The sequence below is a fragment of the Cryptomeria japonica genome, chromosome 8, assembly GCF_030272615.1.
Source record: "Cryptomeria japonica chromosome 8, Sugi_1.0, whole genome shotgun sequence".
Taxonomy (NCBI): domain Eukaryota; kingdom Viridiplantae; phylum Streptophyta; class Pinopsida; order Cupressales; family Cupressaceae; genus Cryptomeria; species Cryptomeria japonica.
Window position 1 is genome coordinate 89,473,253 of NC_081412.1, and position 18,280 is coordinate 89,491,532.

Consider the following 18,280-nt stretch of genomic DNA (forward strand, 5'->3'; position numbering starts at 1 on the left):
GTAAAGGTTCATAAAGACCAGCAATAGAAGAAGTACCCTTGGCTCTTTGGAAAACCACACATTGCTCCACATATTTTTTGATATCCCTTTGCATCTTAGGCCAATAGTAGAATCTTTGCGCAAGTTCCAAAGTCTTTTTCAATCCAAAATGTCCACTTAAGCAACCATTGTGCTTCTCTTGCATCAAATTTTCTCTCTTGGACCCTTTAGGTACACAAATTTGTCCTCCTCTAAAAAAAAGACCATCTTGTAAGGTAAAATTTGCATATTCACCATGAAAATGATTTCTAAACTCTTGACAAACCGTGTAGATGGCAGCAAAGTCTTCATCATCTTGGTATAAACCCTTGAAACTATCCACTCTAATGCTCTTGAGCTGCACTTCTTGCACTGTTAGCAACCTTCTACTTAATGCATCAACAACTCTATTACATTGACCTTTCTTATGTTTAATGATAAAATTATATGAATACGAATACTCTACCCATTTGATATGCCTATGATTCAACTTTTCTTGTGAATTGATAAAGCTAAGAGCTTGGTTGTCAGTATAAACCAAAAATTCTTTAGGGAACAAATAATGCCTCCATTTCCTAAGTGATTGAACAAGTGCATATAACTCCAAAACATAAGAAGAATACCTTTTCTTGGCATCATTGAGTTTCTCACTAAAAAATGAAACCGGTCTATTGTCTTGACTTAAGGCTGCTCCAACTACTATATTGCTTCCATCACATTCAATGGTGAAGAGCTTGTATAAAGACGTAAATCGAGCTAACTTCAATAATAGCCGAAATACTCTTTATTCTTAAATAAACTCATAAATCAGTTAATAAATCTATTTCATTACATTTTTCCATCCATAGCTTCATTTGATCATTCCATTTAGATCGTAATAAACACGAAATTTTTGTAAAAGATAAAGATTCTTTATTCAATAAATCGATAAAAGTAGTATCTCAATCATACAATACTTATGCATTTCAAGTTGCCATAAGTTCAATAATAAATAATGCAAAGTAAAGGGTAAGATGCATCTGTTGATCTGCAACCCAAGCTATCGCCAATGCAATCTTTAGCATGAAGATGAGAACAAGATTCAGGCACTTTTTCCGCCCAACCTTGAAGCTTATGCCTCCCCAAAATTCTTGGTCAATCAAGAATACCCGACCCTGCACGAATTGTTTTAACCAAAGAATTCGAAAGGCAAGAGGGAATCTGGTGCGTGCCTAGATGATACAAGCCTTTTCATTTTTCTAATTCATTTAAGAAACAAGCATTCACTATCATTCAAGGATATGGTAGAGAGCATAAAATAAATAATTCCATCCATTTCTATGGATAATTCAAATAATTACTTGGCCGAGTATAATGCCACGCATAGAAAATAAATAGTTGGAAAAAGCAACTATTCTCTCTAAGAATCCACATTCGGTACCCGTCCCAAAAGGTAACTTTATATACACAAGCCTATCCATAGCTTGGTTCCCACAAACAAGAATACAATTGAGAATACAATCTTTTGAAAAATAGAATAACATCTTCCCTATAAACACTATTTCATCTAATCGAAGACAATCTTTCAAATTTTGGAAAACAATAAAATTTCATAAGCAATTTTTCAAATAGATACAATGTAAGAAGACAATATTTTGCCTTTCAATTCTAGCTCCCTATTTCTTGCAATATAAAATACAATGCTAAAGAAGACAATCTTTCATTAAATAGAATTTGAAAGAATCAATCTTTTATTACTACCAATCCTATCTCACAGCAAGCCATCTTTCATGGATAAACAAATATACATCTGAAAGAAACAATCTTTCCCTCCTATCTTTCAAGTAGTTTAAAGACAAGAATTAAATGTTAAGAAGGTGTAACACATGTATGTATCTTTACATAGAATTTGAATAAAATGATGACACATTCTTTTATTCAATTACCAAAACATTTAAATAATGTAATCATTAACGTGCATTCCATTTCTTATGGTTTAGAATTCTAAGTTTATATCGTCTAAGCTCTCTATATTCCCATGTGTTCTGGTTCATTTACCTCTTTTCTCAAACACCACTATTTAATATATCATAATCCTAATATCTCATCTTCTTCGTAGTTGAATTTCAGAGTTTCTCTTTCTATCCTCTAACTCTGTTTCTAGAGGATTGAGTGATCTAATTTCTAAGAGTTTCACTAAGTTTTATCAACCAACTTTCATAAAATATATCATTAATGCATCTATATTTGCATGGTCACAATTTAAATAATTATAAATTGATTCATAATGTGACTCTAACTCTTTTATTAGAAAATTTCATAAATCTAAATCTAGATCATTCTTAATCTCTTAAATCTCTTCAACAAGACATATTAGATTTGATCCTACCTCAAGAAGCGCGATCCATGGTTATTACGATCCTTGATAACTTCAAATTGTCTGCAATATGTCTGGAGTCCAATGCTTTCCTCCTCGGTGCTCTTCTATCTCATGAGCTCTCTATTCCTAGTCCTTATCCTTCTATATTATGAGAATTCTCTAATAATAATAAAGTAATTAACACTCATTCACGAGCGTAACCTCTAAGTTCGACACTAAATCGGTGATGCTCATCATTTATCTTTTACGAATCGGTCGTAAACATGTCAAAATCTCCATTATTCTATTCTCTCTCATCTCTTTGTCACTCTTCTTCATTCTTTCTCTCCTCTATCTTGCTCCACACCAACTTCCTATCTTCTTCTATATTCCATTCTCCAATCCTTCCTAATCTTTTCTTTCTATTCTTTCTAATCTTTTCTTGTCATTCTCTCCGTGTGTCTTTCATGTTTCTCCTTGTGTGTTCATCTTTCTATCCTACATCTCCATTTATCCTAAATTCTCCTATGATCTCTCCCCATTTAGAGGCTTGGTTATGGTTGTTGATTTGAAGTCTTCTTTGCATTACATTGAGGCTTCCCTTAACTCTCTCTAAAGTCTACACGTCTAACAGAGATGGAAATTCTAGTTATATTTCTACAGTTTTAAGTGCATGAGTCGACTATGCATCAACTTCTTATTGTGGATATTCCCAATACCATGGCACCACGTGCCTGCTAATTTATTTCTTTTTGTAGTTATATGCCACAGATTGTGGACTTCTTCTCTTTATTCACTGTGGAAACTATTAGCATATTACTCACTTGGTGGAGGGGTCTGCAAGTTAAATATGATTACAAACACTTAAGTGTTTGTCATGAGCACGAGTATCGCTCACGCTGCCAAGTCTATGCCATGATCTCCACGTTGCTGCAACTCAAGTCTGTGTTTAACGTTGGTTCTTTGCCTAGTCGACCACCCTAACTATCATGCGACATAGTCGCTATCCTTTGGCTCACTAAAACCCCCCACCTTGCTTAATGTATATAAATATATAATAAGAGACTACATAATAAGTTGCAAGGTAAGTCTAACTTAAATGTTTTTAGATATAATATATAATCATAGTTTTATAAATGTATATTCATCAATATGTTATTGTGAATAATCATGTTTGTATAAAATAAAAATCGCATAAGCATAATTCCAATATTCACCTCTAAATATATATAAATATTTACGTATGACCGATGGAATTGTAGTTATCTAACTACCCTGCGTATAAAACTTGCATCAATATAAACAAAACAATCATTAATTAAGATGCATTTTCTTATACAAAAGACAATAATCATTCGATATAAGGTACGTTAGGTCATTAATTCCAAATTATTCAACTTATAAATAATCATTTTAAGAGTAATCAATATAATTACACAATTACCTACGTATATATATATATATATATATATATATATACATATATGTATACATATATATATATATATATATGTATATATATATATGTATATGATCGAGTCCTAGTTATTGGAACTAATATACATAAAATACGTATACTTATATTATAATTTTGAAAACCAAACATTAAATATAGTTTCAATAAATTACATACTTCTACACAAAGGACGTTAAATCATAGACTCACTATTTATGTTCAAATTATTAATAAATTTTCACTCTTCATAGACAAATAAAACATAACATTTGCCATTACTCACAATATTTCATTCATAACTCAAAATCATTCATCAATGCAGACATAAATGTATATATATAACTTCACTATTGTGGTGTGTGAGATTCCCCTAGTCTACTAAAGTCAATAGTTAAAAACAACTCTACCTGAGTCATGTTCTCACCTTCGACTCCGTTCACTTGTCCTTGCATCACTTGCACTCAATAATTCATTAGCACTGATGATCCCCAATTAAAATCATTACTAATCATTCAATTGTATATAAATCATTTCAGTACATTCGATTTCCTATCTTGTTTCATTAAGAGTTCTATTTTCATTTCATTTCAATTTCATTTGAAAAATAAACATTATTTTCCTACTTAAATAATTATGGAAAAATAGGGTTCGTGATAGCTTGTCAAAGCTTGGAAGAACTAGTACCGGTTGAGTAGCCACTTTTGTCTTCAAGAGATCAAATCCTCTTTGTTCTTCTTGTGTCCATTGAAGCTTAGCCTTCACACCTCCTTTGATTGTATCAAGAATAGGTGCACATATCTCATTGAACCCTCTGATGAACTTCCTATAAAATTGTGCCAAGCCATGAAAAATCCTCACTTCACTTGCTGTCCTAGGTGTAGGCCAACTAATTATGGCTTCCACCTTAGAGGTATCCATCTTCAAATCACCACTTGAGATTACAAATCCAAGATATATAAACTCCTGTTTCATGAACTCACATTTCTCCAAATTGATGGTTAGTTGCTCATCACATAATTTCTTCAATACAATCTCTATATGCTTAATATGTTCATCTTTGAACTTGCTAAAAATCAAGATGTCATCTAAATAAACAATAACAAATTTACCAATATAATCCTTGAGTACTTCATTCATGAGTCCAAATGGCATTACAAGTCATTCATACAGTCCTTTAGTGGTCTTCCATTCATCTCCCTCCTTGATTTTGATTTGGTGAAAACCACTCTTGAGGTCTATCTTGGTGAAGTATTCAGCACCTCCTAAACAATCCATCAAATCTTCAATTCTTGGAATGGGAAATCTATACCTGATTGTAATCTGATTGATAGCTCTAGAATCGGTGCAAAGTGTCCAAGTACCTCCCTTCTTTGGGGCCAAAATGGTGGGAACTACAAATGGGATGATGCTCTTCCTTATCGGACCATTGTCCAAGAGTTCTTGTATTTTCTTAGCTACCTCTTTATTCTGCTCCGGTGTCATTTTATAAGTTGCCTTATTAGGAAATGAGGCTCTGGGTATGAAGTCAATTTGGTGACTTATGGCATGTTGAGGAGGCAAGGTTGCAGGTGTTCCATCACTATTAATGTCCTTAAATTGATTTAGAATCTACTGCACTTCATTGGGAATGCATACATTCTTGTCCTTGCTTTCTTCTTTTGTTTTTATTACAAGTGCAAACCCCACTCCTCCTTCCCTGAGAGTGTTAATGAACTCCTTCTCACCAACCAGCAACACATTGGGACCTTTTGATTTGCTCACTTCTTGGTCTCCTATGGACTGAATTTTATAGGTGATTCCATCTTTTTGAAAAGTATAGGCATTCTTTTCCCCATGGTGTATTGCTTTCCTATCAAATTGCCAAGGCCTACCTAGGAGTAGGTGGCAAGCATCCATTGGCAAGATATCACACAAGATTTTGTCCTTGTAGCCTCCTATAGTGAGCTCCACCCAAGTTTGTCCATTCAGTAGAACATGTTGCCCCTTGTTGAGCCAAGTAACCCTATAAGGATCACTATGTGGGAGTCTTTGTAGGTTAAGCTTACTCACTGCTTCTTCTGATACTATGTTATCAGTGGAATCTGAATCCACCACCATTCTATGTACTTTACCCATGATCTTGCATTTTATCCTAAATAAGGATCTCCTTTGGTTAGGTTCCTCCTTAACCGGTTCTTTAATCAAGACTCTTCTTATCATGAGATTCTCTCCAACCTCTAAATCTAAACTCACTTCTGATGCCTTCATGTTTGTTGCATCTTCTTGAACATAAATTACTCTCATCTCATGTCCTTGGGATGAAGAAGACTTCTCAGGACATCTATAGGTTGGGTGTCCAAGTTGATGGCAATTGTAGCACTTCTTTGTGGTGAAATAGGACTCTCTTGCTAATCCATTATATCTTCCTCTACTAGAGTTTTTAGATCCCCTTCCTCTATAGCTCTCTTGCTATTGGAATCCCCACTTTTCTCTACCAACTTGGATTCCCCTTCGGGTCTTTGGTCTACACTCCTTCCACCATAGCTACCTCTATGACCTCTACCATCTCTTCCCCTACGTCTACCTCTATTGCTTTTCTCTTGTTTCTTTTTACTCTTCTCTTCCACCCTGAGTGCCAATTGATAGCACTTATGAACAGTACTAGGACACAACAAACTCAACTCTTCTTGTATATTCCATCTTAAGCCATTCAAGTAAATGTCTACCTTGACGCTTTCATCTTACACCACCTTGAATCTCAAACACAACTTCTGGAATTCCTCAGTGTAGCTGCTCACAACTAGTTCTCTTTGTCTCAAGTTTTGTCTCCTCTTGTGTAATTAAGTTTCATAGTCTTCATGGATATATGCTTCTTTCACCTTGGCTAGCATTGCTTCCCAAGTGGCAATTGGGTTCTTACCCTCCTTTTGTCTCTCCTCTTAGATGAACTTCCACCAAGTCAAGGCTTCTCCTCTCAATCTAGATTTGGCTACCTTTGCCTTTTGTGCCTCACTAATCCCATCATATTCAAAGTGATTCTCCAATCCTTCAATCCATTCCATGGCTACTTCTGGTTCCATTTTTCCACAAAAAAGTGGCACTCCTTCTAGGGATTTTCCTCCCAAGGCTTTGATGGCTCTAAGGAAAGGTTCTTTAGATAGAAAAGGATTTGGTTCAGGTGTACTATAATCTTCTACTACTTCTTTACCCTTCCCTTCATTAATTTGGATTGTTACTTTCTCAGTTTTATCTTCAACTACGTCTAGTTTTCTTTCCAACTGTTGCAGTCTTACCCTAAGGAGTCTATTCTCTTCCTATTGATCTTCTACCTTCTTGGCTGACTCTGCATTGGTCACCATCCTGAGGCTATTTTCTCCTAGTGAATGAGTCTCTAACATGAATTGGCTTCTTCCCAAATCTTGGCTTGCTTTGATACCACTTTGATGGGGAGAGGTTCTCAAAGAGACTCACACCTTTATCAATAGGTATTTGAATGATGTTTTAGTGGGCTCCTATCACTCTTCACTTCTCCATCAACAAGTCAAACACTCAAACTCTCTTGGAGTGCTCCCTATCAATTTGTGCTCTTTAGTTGCTTCAAGCATGATTGAGATTTACTAGGGTAAATCCAACCATTAAACTATCCAACTCTCCAACATGTACTTGCAGGGGTTTTAGGGGGTGTTTTATAATTTTTTCAATTCCAATCAAATGGTTCTTCAACTAGTTTTTCACCATTTTCTCATCACTCCATCTTTCTCCTATTTTCTAGGCCTAGTAGCCCTAGAGCCCCATTTAGCCTTAGCTTACCATTTTTTAGGAAATTAATCAAAACTCACTCAAATAACCTTCCAACACCTTTGGTGATCTAAGTACCCTTTTGGAAAAACTTTTGGATCCACTAGGGTAGGCAGTTTGGTCTGTCCGTACTGGTACGAATCCCAAAAATGACACTTTTAAGGGGTTTTGAGTTAGTAGACTTCTTCCAATGGTTTTAATGCTTTATGGATCCTATCACACCTCCACCTCTTCAATGATACTCTATCCTGCATCACACTTCCATGCCAGACACTTGGCACATTCACAATTGTTCAACCTTGCAAGCAAATACAACGCTTTCAATCATTTTCCTAACTAGGCTATGACTGAGCTCGCCTAGGAAATGATGGCAAGTTGCTTCCAAACAACTTCCAAGCCATTAAAAAACATATTTAAATTGTACAAGGGTTCCATGATTTTAATCCCAAGGATCATTGAGCAAAACTCAAGGGATTTCAAGTTGGAGCCATGACTGGGCTCTTGAACCCTTGCTCAAGTTGAGAGCAATATAAATTTGTAACCACACTTCAAACCTGCACTAAAATAAATTACAAACACCTTATGAGAAATAAAATAACATACACTAATCCACCATGAAAGAACAGTAGAAAGGTCAATCCATTTGGTACATACTGCTGCTACAAAATGACCTTACAAGGTAAAATATAGAAATTGTCTTCAAAATCTATTCAAACTTGCTCACAAATGTTCCAACCCATGTACAATCATTCTCAGAGCATTTTATATGCCATTTTTGTCATAACCAACTCTTCATCAGTTTCCTAACCACTGATTTTCTCAAAAATGTAAAGTTGCTCAAAAAGTTGCAAAAACTTGTCAAGCAATAATGACAACTTTTGCTTGAATGTGCATTTTTGCCTTTTATACCTTACACTCATACTAAACCTCCTAGGATGACTCCCTAACACCAAAATGACATGCCTAAATTCCTAATGAGTCTTTACAAGATGTTTTAAATCATAATGCAAATTTATGCCATTTTAGGGTTACAAGGGCTCATAGGCCAAATTCGAGAAAACAAACAACCTAGGTGAGAATCATCCTTCAAATGACTATCAAACACACATGTGGACTTCTAAGTAGTCCATTATTTAAACACCTAATCCAAAATATGGACTATCACACCAAAATCTGGAAAATGTATCAACAAAATGGCTAAAAGCTAGGTGCTCCTGCACCAAGTGAAGTAGAGATGATTAGAAATGAGTTAGTTGCAAATGTTACATATGTCCATGTAGAAGCTATAGAGAGAGTGCAAACAAATTTTGTAGATTGGTGTTAGAAGGTTACATGTTTGCATTTGGAAGAAGTGGAGGATGGTACAAAATGATTTTGGTGGAGGTGGTCGATTGTGGTGGATCAAATCCATGAAAGAGGAGAAGAGTGGAGAAATTATTTGTTGGAAGTGGTCGGATAATGGTGGTTTGGATCCCACAAATGAGAATAGAAGAGAAGAAAGACTTAGGCAGAGGGGGACAACAAATAGTGGATGCAAATCCATGAGAGCAGAGAAGAGTAGTGAGAAAATTTGGAGGAGGATGATAGTTTTTTTGATGAGATGCTGGAAGAGGAGGAAAAAGGATTAATTTTATACCTAAGATAATGATTGAGTTTTCTATGGGTTGTTTAAAAACTAAAAGGGTAGTTCAATTGCCTAATTCAAATTTGTGAGTTTTTCTCAAAAAAAAAATCCTACCAATCATATCTAATGTAGGAGCATCTAGGTGGACCAACACTTGACATCACCCAGAAACATTTTCAAGTTTTGCTTCTATTTTTGGTTTCATTTGGTGGTCATTGGCATATCTCCTTAAGCTTTGTGGAAGCTAGACTATGATTGTGAAGGTGAAAGGGATAGTTTAAAATATAGATTTGGTCATGAGTATGTTAGAAATTTCATTAGGATGTTAGAGTTACAACTACCTTGGTAGATATGTTTGCAAAATGAGAAAGTATAGATAAGGCCCGTGAATCATTTGAAACAATACCTCTATAGGAGTGTGCCAATACCAAAAGTCTCATATAAAAAAAATAAATACATGCTTAGATTCTTGTAATAGATACAAAACAATCTTCCATTTTGGCTATAAAGCTTGTTAATTTGTATGCCATGTGGGGATGTTACAAAGATACTCACTTAGCTTTTTGAGTGTATAACAAAGTTAAATCCTTACTCTTGCAATGATATTATTTGAGGATATGTTAAGCATAGATTCTATAACAAATCTATTAAGTTGTTTCAACAAATAGAAAAGGAAGGTATACCTATAGACAATTTTATGTTCCCTTTTATTCTAAATGCGTGCACAAAAAGTTCAAGTTTGAAGCAGGGTATCAAGGGATGTGGAAGCCTACAAAAGGCATGTGAAGTTGTAATGATTATTGTTTATGCACAATATGGATTCATTGGAAATGATTTAGAAATGTTTGATCATTTATGTAATCGATACCTATTAACCATTAAGTTCCATTTAAAAAATGAAATAGAGTGAAAGGTCCAGGGTTGATGGAAGGCATATAATGAAAAAGAGTGGGTAGTAGTAAGATACGAAGGGGGAAAACAATTGTTTGTTAGAGGAAAATGAAGCGATTAAGTTGTTTTTGACATGGCTTCAAACCATTCAAATTGCAAAGCCTTGTATGAAGGAAAGACAATGTGTAGATGAAATAAGAAGAGACTTGGAGGGAAATTGTGGATGAAAGTTGTAGACAGTTAAATTAAGTATTTAATTAATTTAATTCCCTCACATAGTTAATTTATTTAATTATGTTAATCCTTGATCCTCCTTAGTATTAATTAAATTAAATTAAATTAATATTGTCACTATAGTTCAAAAATTAATTTATTTAATAAATCAATTCTCCTCCATTCTTCTAAGAGATCCTTAATTAATTAATTAATCTCAATTAATTAATTAACCAAGTAGAGGTGATTCGTACAAATCACCTTTTTTCTTAATCTACCATTAGCCTAATTAATTATTCTAAAACCCCTCATAATCATGCTTATCATTATTCTCCAATTTTATATTCCTCCACTCATGTCACATCAACATGGAGCCTCTCAAAGAAATTCAAATTTCTTTGAATCCCTCCATGAATCCTTTATTTTGGAGTTTTTAATTCCTCTCCCCTTTCTCCAAGGAATTTTATATTCCTTTTTATTTTCGAAGGCATCCTTAATACATGCCCACCATTTCAAATCAAACTAAACCCGTCTTCTCAAATCAATCCTAGCCCTCCATTTACTCCCTACCTCTTCTATAAATTGGAGACTCCACTCCTTCATCTCCATAATATCTTGAAATATCATAACGTCATGCTGCCTATTTGAATCCAAGCAACTAGTCCAAAGCATCAAAACTCTAGCCAAATCCATACCTATCCACTACTTAGTCATTTGTCCATTCATACCATCCTCCTATCCATCACATTGTGCACATCTTGGAGAGCCAACTACATTCAAGCAAGGAGCCAATCCAAACAAGTTGAAGAATGGTGCTATTCAACTTCATCAAAGGCTCAAATCCGAAGGAGAAGGAAAGATAGCAAGGTATAAGTGGTTTATTATATGTTTTGAATGCTTTATTTAAATACTAACTATATGTTGGCATTCTGATGCAATTTTGTATGACTGGTAAATCATATGGTTGTCATTTTAGGCAACATCATCTCCTTAGTCTTCCCAATCCTTAGGGATTAAGCAAACCAAGCAGTGAGTAAACTGATAGATAGTAAGTATACTGACAAGTAGTAGACCGGAAAGTAGTAAGGCGATCGGGTAGCTGTGAGTAGATTGGTAAGGAAGACGTCCATTGACTAAGCAAAGACTAAACTAGTACACGGGAAGAAATTTGCTAGACAAGGTTTTGATTGGTTCACTGGAAAAGTTGGTAAGTGACAGATTGGTAATGTTCAGTTACAACCAGCTAAATTAGAAGTCTTCTCTCAATCAACCAATGGGCATATCGACATGTTCAATAGTATTGACAGAGATTCCTGCATGATTTCAGAAGCACAATTTAAGGATTGACAATGGAATTTTGAAAGGTATATTTTGGAGGGAAAAGTTGGCGAAAGAATTAAGGGTCTATAAATACACATATCTTATTGTTGAGATGGTTGTTGTCAAGGTGAATGAAGTTAATTTTAAAAAGGATACAGGGGGAGTTTTAGAGCGTGCAAAGCTGAGTGACAGAGGATTGGTAGAGTGGGGGTTTCACAGAGCAGTGACTCAGGTGACAGAGGACCGACAGTGCAAGATTCAAGTACCAACAAACCAACAGAAGGCAGAGTTGTGAAGGACAAACACAACTGATGCAAACCAAGACTGATGCCTAATTGTGATTTGATCAGGCTAATGTGTAGCTTCTTGTATATGATCATTCATCAGTTGTTTTGAAATAACAAGAACATAAATCCCTTAACTAGGTGGACTTTAACAGGTCCCACTATAAAAATCCCTTAGCCGAGTAACATCTTAACTGATGTTCTAATTCCTTTAACCAGGCTACCTTTAATAGGGTAAAGGCACTAACCGACCTTGATAAAAATCCCTTAACCGAGTGGCACCTAACCAGTGTCTTTGTAATCTTCTAACAGGGATGGCTCTTCATTAGGAGTGATCCAGAAGAGTACAAATTTTGTGAGTTTCTACTCACACCATGGTTTTCTTCCTATTGGGTTTCCACAAAATAAATTTGTGTGTCTTTGTGTATCTTTTCATGTATGCTTAATCTTCTGTAGTAAATGTGTACATTGGTGAATGGTTAATTAGTTCATATTTAAAGCAAAAGTATCAATTAGTAAAAACCAGTAATGTACTGATTCACCCCTCCCCTCTCAGTACTGGTTGGGACTAACACTGTAGACACCTAAAAATGTCTCATTGATCATGTACTAATTATTCCTCTAATTGATTAAATAATTCTTTAATTCTTTAATTAATTTAATCAATCTTATTCTTCTAATTTCATATTTCTTCATCATCTTACTAATTATTCCATTTTCAATTCTACCATTATTTTATCATTAAATCATTTTCTAATGTTAATTAAATATTTATTATTTAATTAATTCTGATTAATTCCCCAATTTAAATAATCTTTATTATTTAAATAAATTAATTTTCAATTTCTATCTCTAATCAACTAATCATTAACCCTTTTCTAAATATTAATTATTTAATTAATTATGATTTAATTCCTTTAATTCAAATAATCTTTATTATTTAATTAGTTTTCATTTCTAAAATAATTTAAATAGTTTCTTTAAATTATTTAATTAGCTAAATAATTCTTCTAATTCCATTTCTAAATCCCCAAATTATAATTTCATTTCATTTAAAATTCTTCTAATTTCTTCTAAATTCAAATACATGTGCATGATTTCAAAAACCAAATTGAAAATCAAAGTCAAGTTCTAAATATATTCAAATACTAAATTGAATTTAAATAAATTCAATTATTTGAATAAATCTCGTGCAAATGTTAAATTGAAAAGCTAAGTCAAAGTGCAAGCACATGCTAAATTAATTAATTCAATCAATTAATTAATTAAATCATTTATCTCTCCAATCTCTATTTTCATCATCTAGTTAGCTTTTTCTAAATAAAACTTTCTTTGTCACCTTCTTAATTTCCTCCAACCATTCTTTTTCTTCCTTCAGTTATCTTTTTCTCAATTAGTTTACTCCTTTAATCTATTCAATCTATTCTGTTTCACCTCCAAATCAATAGTTCAACTATCAATTTTCATGTGAGCTCACCTGAGTTCCACCTCTTGATCAATTTGTTCCACCTTTCAATCAATCCTCTCCAATAATCTATAAATTGAGCATTCAATCTCCATTTTCAACAATCACGAACTTTGAATCTTTGTGTCATTTGCAGGTTGCCAACACAATATCTCAGAGCCATCATACCATAAAGAAGAGAAGAACAATGGAAGCTATGATGCACATTAGGGAGTTTTACATTGTTTAATTTTAGTCTATTTTGCATCTATTTCATTAGTTTGTGTTCGAATTGCTTAGATAGTTAAGGGATTCATGATTTTCCTTATTTCCTATTTAGCAATGATGACTTTGAGCATAGCACATTTTGGTGAACCTGATGTGAACAACAACTAATTAACCTTCTTTGATTTCTATGTTATTTTTGCAAATCGTACAATTTTTTAACTTTTTTGCAGGTTTTGCATGGATTTCAAAGCAGATCTATTCGTCACGTAATCACATTTGCATAATCACACAATCACATAGATAGGGATACATAATCAAGTAGACTAGGTTACGTATTCATACGAAACCCATCACACAAACACCCTTACAGGATTACGCAATCGCCTACAGAGGATCACACAATTGCTCTAACATTATTACACATTCATTAGGAATATTGTTGTTCTGTTAGTTTTTCTTATTTCTTTTCTATTCTCTGATCTGTGTAGTTCTGCATGAAATTGGGTAAATCTGGAAATAAATTATTTTTATTGCATGTTTTTATTATGATTTTTTATGGCACATAATGTACAATTCAGAATATCAGGTGTCAGGAGGACAAAGGAGCAAAGAAGAAAAGCTAGATGCCATCAACAAATTCTCAAAGCGGAAAAGAAGATACAAGATCTAGAAGACCAACCGGTCATCGACAGATACATTAACGTAGTTCTCTCATATCGGGTGAAATATGATTCGATTAACATTGAATGGATGATGAGAGACCTTGCTAGAGCCTCACAATCTGTTTTATAGGTTTCTGACCAAAATTAGCTTCAATTTTTATTTTTTTGTGTTCTCTGCCTGTCGATCACGCAATAGCCTTGTTATCATCACGCAATCGCTCTGTTAGGATCACGCAATCACTCTATCAGGATCATGCAATCACTCTGACATAATCACGCAATCGCCTATGGAGGGTCACACAATCGCACAGGTATCATCACGCATTAGTTTCTGTCATAATTGAGTTATCTCTTTTCTGTAAATTTATTTGGTTACTAATCATCTGTTTGTAGCTTGTGGTGAATTTACAGAGAGGATCAGATTAGTATTAGATCATAAACACTCATGCTCTCACATTTCATTTTTTGGGCTTAAAATTAACTGTATATGGTGAAAATGGATACAACAATATTGAAAGACTAAATGAATTCAACCACAAAACCCTAGCCTAACAACAAGAAAGATCCACCATAACATATGGAGATTACCTAAGACAATGCAAATCAAATGAAATCACAAAGATTATACCATCATATGTCCAATAGGGTTTGAATCTCCATTCTTCCTATCTCCATTGATCTTGCTTGATATATTTGCTCTCAGATTTTATGTGCACAAGAGCTCAACAAAGAACGGAAATGTGGTTGCAAGTAGGATCTCATATGAAAAGCGTAGTGTAGTCAAGTGCATAAATTGATTAGCCAGGGTTTGATAATGAAGGAAGCATCTCCTTATATAGAAGACACCATAAGAAATGGAGGGATAAGATTGAGAGGTGTAAAAAGAGGTCGGCTATGATTAGAGGGTAGGTAAAAGAAATAATAAAACAATGAAAGGGGTAGGTAGTGTAGGAATTAAGAGATGAATGACATGTGTCATGGGTAGAAAAGGTTAATGAATTAACTAAATAAATAAAGATTCATTTAATTAATAGAAGAAGTGGGATCAATTAAATAAATAAAATATTTATTTAATTTAGGAAAAAGATAATTTAAATAAATAAAGGTATTTATTTAAATGAGAAATAAGGCTAGAAGAGGATAAATGAATTAATTAAATAAATAAGGATTTATTTAATTAATAGAAGAATTAGGCTCAAATAATTAAATAAATAAAAATATTTATTTAATTAGACATGACAATTTTAGGTGTTTACATTTTGCCCCTCTTTGAGACAATGCAGCTTGTCGTGTTGTTTCAAAGAAGATAAGATGAACTGATACAAAGTTGCCCCAAGATGGGAATGATATGCCCCCTCAAGAGATTGGATGAAAATGTTTGGAAAGATCACAGACAATCTCTTGATAAGAAAGAAAGGCTAGAAAGGACTGCCCGAATAGGATAGAGTGACAGAGTCATGGGATAATGAAGACTGACTCGGGAAATGAGGGCTAGGGAAGTCTATAAAATAGACCACGAGGGGAATACATCCTCATTGTCATCCACACATCTAACAGATCAGAGTGCAGAGAGAGAGTAGAGCAACAACAGTCAGCAGCGATGGCATTGGTGCATAGATTCGATCGGGCTCGCCGATTTCAGAGGCCAGTAGATGTAGGAGAGCTGGTGAGTACCACAAAACCTCCTTGTACTTTGTTATAATAAATGTTTTCATAAATGCATGTTAGGTAGTGCATTAAATGCATTCTAGAATAATGTCCAAAAAATGTCAAAACGTTGAGGCACATCTGTGTCAGTGCCAAGCACGTCTATGCTGGCTAGGCGTGTCTGTGTTTGTGCCAGGCGCGTCTATGCTGGGAAAAGTGTCTGTGCCAAATGCGAGCGTGTCTGTGTTGTTTAGGCTTGTTTATGAAATGTGGGCACATTTGTGCAAGACAGGCACGTCTATGTAGAGCATAGTCATGTCTATGTATTTCAAGCTCATCTGTGCAGAGTAGGCGCGTTTATGTAGTCTATAAGCGTGTTTATGTCATGAAGGTGTGTTTATATCTTCAAGGTCAAGTCGGCAGTTCTATGATGAACATACACTATTGATTGGAAAGCTAATGAGAGGATACACTCAATCAGGTCCTCTAGGGAAGACTAGGATAGCAGATAGGGCTAGGATTGGCAATTATGTGATAGAACATATGTTGCCAATTAGGAAAGTACTCAAGAGGATTCACTCAAGCAGAGACCCTAGGATATGATAGATCAAGGCACTTTGTGATGAACAGTGAGTACCAAGACATAGTACTTTGTGATGAATAGGGAGTACTAAAATATGAGCAGCACTTTGTGATGAACAGTGAGTGCAAATGTGAGCAGCACTTTGTGATGAACAGGGAGTGCAAAAACGTAGTACTTTGTGATGAACAGGGAGTACCACTAGGATAATCAGCAACACTTTGTGATGAACAGTGAGTGTCACTAGAATAGAAGCAACACTTTGTGATGAACAGTGAGTGTTACTAGGATAGAGTACCATACGCACTTAGATAAAAAGTAGCATTTTGTGATGAATAGTGAATGCCACTATGACTGACATGATTGATTTGCTTGACTGCAGGAGTATTTGCCTATGTTGGAGTCACGAGAGAGATTCCCGTCGACTCAGAGGTTGCGAACAAAGTTGACATTTGAGGATAGAGCTGCCATTGAGGGTATGGGTTTGTGACATATTATGTATGTGCCTGAGTTTTGGGTGAACATGGGGTTGCTGACTGCGCTAGTTGGGAGATGGCACTCAGAGACATGCATGTTTCATTTATCGATGGGTGAGATGACAGTCACCTTAGAGGATGTTTACAGGATTTTGTGGGTACCAATCGATGGGGAGCTAATTCTTTATGATTGAGAGGGAGATAGGGAGGCCCTGAGATGAGTGTTTTAGGATCCAGGCCTAGAGATGAGAGCTGGACATGTGGCATGGGACACGATGACAGTGACATAACTAGCACTACTAGTAGTGCTGGGAGGAGTGATCAGTGGGTTCCTGTGTCCAGACAGGGCGACACGAGGGTTGGCTGTGGGCAGGGGGAGCACCTTGGAGACACTAGTTATACAACACACCAGATATGTCTGGAGACCGTGTGTGCTGGTACACTTGTACTATGAGCTACATCAGTTTGTGTATCATGGATCCATAGAATTGGGCTGCGGAGTTACATTGTTGCAGGTATGGGCTTATGAGCATCTACCGGTTACCCAACCAATACACTTCAGGGGAAGGGTTCATGGACGTAGTTTTGTGCATTTATATGATATGATTACATCACAACCATAGATTGGTAGGTTGGAGCATTGGCGTTGAGTCCTGGATGAGATTGATACTATGATATGATGTACTGGATCTACCTTATACCTTCCAGAGTAGATATCTGATTGGGCGGATGCCCTATGTATTGGAGAGACAGCTGATTGACAGGGTGTGCAGGCAGTTTGGCCGTATTCAGCGGATGCCACAGGGTTCCGGGATGTATGCTCAGACAGTCAGGGATCAAGCACACTTTGGGCCATTGTTGTCGTATGATCAGGTCGTGATGCAACTAGTGGAGATGGTTCCCTTGCCATGGGATATGTGGCCGGATATTGAGGATGTAGGTATGGATGCAAAGTACACTACATATTGGGTTGAGCATCCATTCCCACGATTGACAGACCTAGGGGAGGTGATAGATGGAGATGGTGGGGGGGATGGAGATGATGATGGAGATGGTGGAGGTAGAGGCCGACGAAGGAGGTGGGGTGCAGTTAGAGAGAGGAGGGTGGCTCCACGGAGAGAGGGTGGAGAGGAGAAGTAGGCTTGGGTGGTGAGGGGTCACGGTGGATTGCCACTACAGGTGCCAGCAGCACAAGGTCCTAGACAGGTGCAGGGACAGGGGCAGAGGTAGGTACAGGTATAGGCACAGGCATAGGTATAGGGGGAGCCATAGGAAGACGCACAGGGGGCCGAGGAGGAGGAGGATGAGCTGCTTGAGCTGAG